At 41.5% G+C, this 8,216-nt stretch overlaps 1 long non-coding RNA gene across 1 annotated transcript in view; it reads right to left on the bottom strand.

Annotated features, from left to right (window-relative positions):
* Positions 1-209: 209 nt before the first annotated feature.
* The window catches only part of LOC149339862 (uncharacterized), a 163,074-nt gene continuing 155,067 nt past the window's right edge, over positions 210-8,216 (bottom strand). Inside the window, exon 4 of the long non-coding RNA XR_016283827.1 lies at positions 210-286. This is a non-coding gene — a long non-coding RNA (uncharacterized LOC149339862). The remainder of the gene's footprint in view (positions 287-8,216) is intronic.

Genomic DNA, 8,216 nt, shown 5'->3' with positions numbered 1-8,216 from the left:
TTAAAGAATACATAGAAGTACTAAATTACGCACACGGTTTTAGAACATTTTAGAGGAAAACAGAACACTTTGGATTGGTAAAAAGTTTTGTATAACTTGATTTGTGCGATCAGGCTTGGTTCCAAGCTGCATCTTCTACCAAATTACCGTGCAGTGAGATAGTTCCCGTCTACAATGATCACGCTTATAACAAAATATAGGTGCATCTACCTTCAGAACAGCGACTTCTCAGTGGACTTTGTCTTAGCTTGGAGACAGGTACCCACTTTCCCTCATGGCGATTTCCCTGCAAGAGAAAAAAACAAACGACGTGAGGTTTGGACGGACATCTCACAGTTTTTCGTATAGGCAACGCAATGCTTACCACTATTGAATTTAACTCTTCTACCTCTGTTCTCTCTTCTAAAAACGAGAATGCTATTGCAACAACTCTTGACCAAACGTGCGATGTTCACTACAATTTCTTGTAATTTTTTTTAGTCACGAGAAACAAATCACCACGGATTAGGGCGACCGTAAAAGTCAGTGGTCGGGACAGCTGGTTATTTTAAGACTGCTTTTGTGCTCGACCACTGGCCGCTGCAGTCGTGAAGCAAAGACGTTGGGTCCAGTTAGTTTTGCAGGGCTTATATCATTCGAGGACGAAGGTTTGGTTCGCGAGCCTCCACATAACCAGACACAGAACGTTTCCTCTCTCTTTACTTTTCTTGCTCTTTTTCTCCTTGTTCGTCGGCGTTGCATTTTTTTAGAGCGCAGTTGAAGTATACCAAAAGCGAAAAAGTTTACAGAGTGCAATGTTGGCGGAAGAAATTTATCGTTGTTGTTGCACAGAATATGGTAGCACTATACGCAATTGCATTCTCAGCCTATTAATTACACACTGCATCAATAAATCTCAAGCAGTGGGATGTCATTAAAGTCTTAATTTGCAAATTAAGATAACGGCTGCACATGTGGAGTGAGGCAGTTACCAATTCTTCCTTCACTCTAGAACCAATTTCCCCTTAGCGTCTAATGTGACACTGATATGCTTGTTGGAAGGCATTGCAGCTTCGCACATGGAATTGCGGAGTACGCTGCATATAGCCTTCTTTGGTTTTCTTGTTAGTAGCCCAATATAAACGCTTTCTGTAGTCACCGCATTCCGCCCTTTGTCATAAAGGACCTGTGAATGGGAATGGCAAGTGCGTTTTCCGCAATTGAAGTCCAATTCGTTGTGAGTTAAAAAAAAAAAAAAGGTGATCCGCACCCGACAACACCGGGCTTAGTGAGGAGCTAACATCTCTAACTAGAAAAACCAGCCGAGCGCAGTGTTGTCCCGCTCACAAACTTACAACATGCATCAGCTATGCCGTCGACACCACGCTCAACATGGGCGCAAATAGACCGTTTGCATTACAGTTAATCTACATAGCGTTACCGAGCACGGTCTCTGTCGGTGTGCGCGCTTTTTGCTTCCTCAGGCCACGATCTTTATAAGCATGCACCATGACCACATAATACGAAACACTGCCGCATACACTTCTGCGTTTTGTTGCAAATTGCTATACCAAACAGCATTGCGCAGTAGCAAAACGGACAAAACGGGGCCAGCACTTATATCTCCGTTGCATCTAGACCATGCACATCACGTTTTTTAGTACGCAGCTCTCCCACACTCTTCCGTTGTTGTATTGCAGTGAAGTTTAAGGACGTAAAGTTGTTTTCACTGTGTGCATTTTTCTGGGGTGATGCACGCTTCACGAGCAAAAATTAAGCGCGGCTCTCTTAGGGTTTGTGCGTCTCCATAACACTTCTTTTCTTTACGTCTCTTTATTAGCAAGCACATTGATTCCATCTGGCGTCTACTTAACAAGCACATTCATTCCATTCTTCGGCACTGAAGTAAAAGGGGAAACTTATCTACAGTGCGTATTAGAAAATACATGACAAGTATTGTGAGCAAAGGTCACAAGTACAAAAGACTCTGGAATGAGACTTGCAAGAAAGCCGTTGATGTGTATTTCCCAAACAAATGATTTTAAAGAAAAACTATTTATCTATAAACGCATCCATAGATCTTTGTTTACTGTTTTTTTTTGCTCGATGATTTATCAAACTTTTCTAGTTTTTCTTTCCTCAGCGATATGCTCCTCTGTTGAACATTTTTGTCGCCCCCTCCCTAATTCTATATTTTTTTCTTGTTTTCGACACCCAGAATAATCAAATGATTGCGCTTGTATATTTTATATTTTCCTCAGTAACTGTAGTTTTTCATTCATTGCAAATATATATACAGGAAACCTAATTGCGGGTTGTTGCGATTTCGTGCGTCCCCGTTTAAGCTCAATTTCCGTACTTATCGATGTCATTGTAACTGTATCATTGTTCTTTACAAATTTATTCGAAGGATGATGAAAACCAAGGTAAATAAGAAAGTAAATGAGTAATTTTATTAGAAGAATACAAATTTTTCGAGCACATTTCAGTGACACCCCTTTCCCAAACAACAGAGAAGCGTGATGCGTTTTTTTTTTCATTTTACAAAAGAGTTATTCATTGTAGTAAGAGTTAAAAACCTTGTTCAAGGTCTTCCTTTATTTTTTTATTCGTGATCCCCTCAGAAAGTAAACTTACAGTATTGTCGTGCCTCACCTGCTAATATATGCATATATCGTGAAATGATATACAGAAGACCTGCTTATACGCCATGTGATTCTTTTATTTCCAGTCTATAGAGATACCTTGAGTTCAAAACCGTGGCAGATACGTCGATGCTGTCTGTGCATGAGAACTATAGAGCAAGGCAGCGAATATGTACACTCATGAAATTTATGAGTGTGAACAGGGGAGAGCGTTCTCAATAGCCTCGAACCCTACTTGTGGCGATACGCGGCGCCACTTTCCTAAAAAAAAGTTGAGAGGCAGGTGTGTTATTCAGTTTGCCGGAAGCAGACAAGGCGGCATAACCCGCTACACCACCTATCGAAAAGCAGCCGCCGAGTATCGCCAGAAATAGTGCTCGACGCTACCTCCCACATGCTCTCGTGTTCACGCTAATATATTTCACGATTCTACAATATAAAGCTCAATTAAAAGACGATTAGTCAAGTAAACTTTACTAACAATTTTTTATATTTGGCTTTACGACGCCAGTTTATGTTAAGAAATTGAACGCCGTAAGTTTAAAAAGTCAATCAAGTTTTCGAAATCTTTGAATCAACATCGTGGCTCGAAACACTGAAGGTGCAACATGCTCCCTTGGAAACTCGTTGGGTTGACTTTTCCGCATTGCGCACTGATAGAACGGCATCGCTAGATTTTTTGAGGCTGCAAATGCGTACGTGGGTTGTGTATTTCATGATGTAAAAAAATTGTGATTTCGTCAAAAGCATCATGCGCTTTAGTAGGAAACTCAGAAAGGCAAACTGAAATAGAGCTTCAAAAAGGGTACTTTACGCGCTCGATATTTCGAGTCAGAATGGCCATTCGGACACAAAAGTTAAGTACTACTCTCGCCTTCAACAGTGAGGGCCTTCAATTGGGAAATATTAATTTTGCACCCTGAAACAAAAAAAAAATGAAAGTTCTTTACTTTCATTTATTTAAGTAATTATCTTTTCTGCACTCTAGCCTGTAGCTTATGTCGATCTTGTGTGCAGTCTACATGTAGAATATAGACCTCTTATGGTTTGCAAAAAATTAATCTGCACAGAAGAAAAAATATGAGTTAGCACAGCGCGAAAAATTATAGATGATAAGAAAGAAACGAAGAGGGAACATATTACCCGGTTTATTTTTTGAGTGTTACTAGTAGACACGGCTGTTATACTTAATTCTCAAATCACACTAAACACTACCACATATGAACGAAGCCACATGGGAAAAGAAATTTTCCTTTTCTTCTTGGGCGCGGTTGCTTGAAAAGAGAAAAAGAGCTCTAGCTAGCGCTGAGAGCTACACTAGGCCTCAATAATTTGATACGTTCTTGCCACGAACACATGTCGACGGAACGCTCCCAAGAGAACAATGCCTCACCGAGCATTTCTCTCCAGGCGTTTCGTGTCCGCGCCACCCGGCGTCATAAATCCATTGGGTGTGTCTCCAACGTATCCGCGCGTCAGGGTTGATTTTCACCTAGTCTCATGTGATGTTTTACTTCTCCTTTCTTCAATAGGCCTGCGGGTCGCGGGAGAAATTTGTCATGCGACGTAAGACCACGGGTTTCTTCACTTGTGCGCAGAATGTCCACCCGATATTTCAAGCTATATAGTGACTTACACCACTAGAGATGCGTGTTTTCTTGCGCACTATCTTTAAAACAGCGAAAGTTCAAAGTTCGTGGAGAGCAGAACAAGTTCCTTAAACAGTTCTCTTTCTGCCGTTAGTCTTCTACAACATCGAAAACCATGGCATGGTAATGTTTCGTCCTTTTGTTTTTAATACGCTTCTTTGGGCTCTTAAAGGTATTTATTTCGTTTTGGATCAAGATTTTGCCAAGGCTATTATGCCATAAACATTACAGTCTCTTTGTCCTGAGTTTTATTGTTCAGCTCACTTTTTTACACTGCAGAGAAGAAAATATATTTAGAACTCCACGTGTGATCTACAGGACAACTAGAACCTGTAATATTTTTTTTCTTGCTCTGAAGTTAAAGGATTTTCTTGCTTAGCCGTTTAAGGAACAGTTGCATTAAGTACCCAAATGTGAAAACAAAATACGGTTTCGACTTTCTTGCGTTGCAAATGCAAAAATACTTCACCAGCCGCAAGCTTCATTCGCTAAAGCCAAAATATGACCCACGTTGCTTTCATTTGTGCAGTGCGACGAAAGGTTGCAAATATTGAAGTTTGAATCTAGATTTGAGCGCCAGACCCACTGTGGGAGTGCGGCTCTGGGCACCTTAAATAACACAATAAAGTCACCTGTTCTAAAAGCAGAGCAGTCCACCTAGCGAGAAAAGCTATTTCAGGGTGAGTCTCCTCGGCTTATCATGCAGAAATCGCACGCGGAAAGGTGTGAAGTAACCACGTTAAACAGTGGGCATTTATTGTGGACAGCCAATGATTGTTAGCGAGAGTAAGCGTTTTCTAATGCTTACCACAAGTACCGCATTATTGTTCCACACTTTTTACATTTATCGTCTTCGCAGTCCGATCGGATATGTTTATTTAGTACTGGGTTTGGGTATACTCCAGTCTGCAGGCGTCTCCACGTCGTCGCCTGACTCCTATTTAACGCCGTATTTTGTGGGGGAAAGCACCTCCGGCATTGCCTGTAGTGTTCTGTAATCTCTGCATACGAGATTAATTGCCCTTCTCTATCATGTTTGGCCTGAGCCAACCCTTCCTGTACAGCCCAGTTTTTCACACTCGCTGGTAACCACAATTATTGCCGTGAACAGTGATCGTGACAATTTTCTGTCATGGCTGCGTTCTCTGCTAACTTAAATTGTTACTGTATTCATTAAGAGAAGCTACAACTCAACCATCTCTGAAGGTTTCGTAAATATTTGTGTGCACGGCGCGCTTGCTTCAGCACCGCCCAAACTGTTTTGTCATTGTTAGGTGCCAGGCGAAGCTTGGGCCTAATTTAAATCTGATTGCCCCTAGCTGTACTGTCTTTCGCATATTTAACGGGTCATACTCTTAAATGTGTTATTAATGGTCCAAATGTACTCAATACTTTGAGTAAATAGTTGAAATTTGTACTCGTAATTCGTTTTTCTTTCCTTCATTCAGTGCAACGTACAGAGACAGACGTGCATCATACAAAGGTTTACTCGAGTGGCGAGTGCGCATGAAGTATCTTTAGTGCGCATGGAATTACCGAATACTAACTAAGCTCGATTGTGATTGTGAGTTCTTTAAATTCAGCATGCGATATTTTTATTCGTAACGAAAAAAACAGTGTTCTCGACGTCCCAGGCAAGCTTCGGCAATCTTCATTCTTCACAGTCCTTCCATAAACATAGAAGTGGTTCCCATTTAGCATTCGACTGATGTTTAGCGGCCAACGAGTGCTTGAGACCCCTTTCTGGACGTCTAGGCAGTGAAGCATCGGCATTTCATATGCGTTAGCGTATGCACTGTTGGCATTGAAATTCACCTATCAGCAGTCTGCTTCTTGTCTTAATACGCAGTCGGCATGGTCTTAGTTTTTCATTTCTGTTAGTTAATGCGGTGGTGGGTAACAGCACTTCTCAGCAAGAAGGTTTCTGGCTCAAACACTGGTATGCCTAGTTCTTCAGGCATTGATATCTTGTGCGTGCATACATGTATGATTCCGAATAGCATTTATAAATAGGAAGCGTTCTGCCTCGAAGGCTGGCATACCAGATCATTTAGGCCATGGTTCCTATATCATGCACGTTCATGACAGAGATGGCGTTTATTAACACGCATTTTTAAACCCAGATCTTGGTCTTTCTAGACAGCTCATCGCTGTGCGAGAGCTGGTAGCAGTAAATACATTCCAATAACGAGGAGCTCTTTGATTCAAATACTGTTATATCAGGTCTTCTATCTTTCTATTTCTATAACATACGATATGTTGCCAGCCGCACCTATTTACTAGTAACGTTCAGTGTATAGGCCTGGTATGCCTTCAAGCAAGGACAAAATAAAAATAAAAGAAGGATAGACAGTCCTCGAACTGTTTGCTTTAGTCTAATTGGGGCTTTAAACCAAACGCAGCGTATTGGCGAGACGGCTGTTAGCCGGGAAGAACCTCATACTTTCGCAAACTGAGTAGGAACAGTATCGAATGTTTGCTTTGAGCTTCTGGCCGCCTTGAAACCTAGCAATGATAAATCCAGTCGCGCGATGTCAGTGACACTAAGCCGATCTCCGCTGAGCTTTTACAAATCAGAATGTTTACCTGCGAAGCTCAGACTCAACACACGCTATTGTTGTTCTGTGTACCACGACAAGCGCCGTTTTGTCAAGTTTTGCTTTTTTCCTCGCATGGTGCCTAGTTTTACACGAAGGGAATTTTCGCCGTGTTTTAAAGCGGAGCGTTTGGTGTCAGTCTCTTTTTACCTCTATTCGTGAGTACTGCCTCTTGTTTAGCCGGGCTTTTCGAGCCCCGTAAAGACTCTTGTTCAGAGTTATTGGTGTCAAGAGTTGACAGTAATCCAAGGATAACTAGAGTGCGCCGAAGGGCTTCTTTCCGCGTGGTTCTAGGGTTGCGACAGGTTGCCGCAAAATTCCTGTCCTTCGCCTTTGTTCAGTTCGCAGGTGTTCAGTGTTAAGAGTGCGCCTTAATATACTAGAACTGTTACAGTTTAGCTTAAGGTGTGCTTACTTAGCTCACAAATAAAGATAAACGTGTGCGTGACCGTGTGTTCGTAATGCTCATCTGCGCTCTTCCTATATGAGCGAAAGACAGCCCTCTCGAAAGGCTTAACATGAACCAGTTCTTTAGAGCTTGTTTTAAGTCTTAGAAATTTTGTACGAAAATATCAATAACAGATCTGAGGTCACAGGCTGTCCATCGACATTTGACAGACTTAAGGCAACATTTTAGTTAATTGGTCAGAAATTACACTTCAGTCGATGAAATGCCTGCCAGTTGCTCAGAACGAAGCGTTAACCTAAGCCCACTGAGGACATTTATTTTTTACAGTGAACATAATGAATATGTTTGCAGTGTATGTGCATGCAATATGCTGTGACTGTGACACACTTAATTCTTCATCTTTGGAATCTTTTACAGCATGTCGGGCAGGCAGACGGGCTAACATGCAAAAGAAGCTTTAGATAGGTCGGAATATAATGAATATGTGGAGTAAAAAAAACGCGAGAATAATATTTTAACTCGTCGACAGGAAATTTAAAAGTCCGTCCTTGCAAGCAGCATTATTTAAAGAAAGAATTCATAGAGTATAATATTTTATGCGAATTGAGGGTGCATTCAACACCCAAGAAACAAGAAAAGGCGGCGTTGTATTCTCTGGGAACCGTCCTTGCTTCTCTTTTTCCATATCGGCAAACCAGCATACATCTAACATAGCGATAATTATGCATGAACACAGCTTTGAAACCACAGCTACATAACCAGTACCCTCCTAGCTGGAAAGGCATCTAACGTCTCCCGATCAGCGCCGAATTCAGCAAGCACATTTTGTTTCCTCGCTGTGTACAGCATTTTGACATTCGTTTTTATTCTCAACAAGCACTTTTTTCATTTGGCGCACATTTGATGTCTGCAATGCTTCCCTCAATGTTCGTCTAAC

Source organism: Amblyomma mixtum, chromosome 6 (assembly GCF_055824585.1).
Source record: "Amblyomma mixtum isolate Tamu chromosome 6, ASM5582458v1, whole genome shotgun sequence".
Taxonomy (NCBI): domain Eukaryota; kingdom Metazoa; phylum Arthropoda; class Arachnida; order Ixodida; family Ixodidae; genus Amblyomma; species Amblyomma mixtum.
The sequence above is the reverse complement of the archived record's forward strand: the minus strand, read 5'-3'. Positions and strand labels throughout refer to the sequence as shown.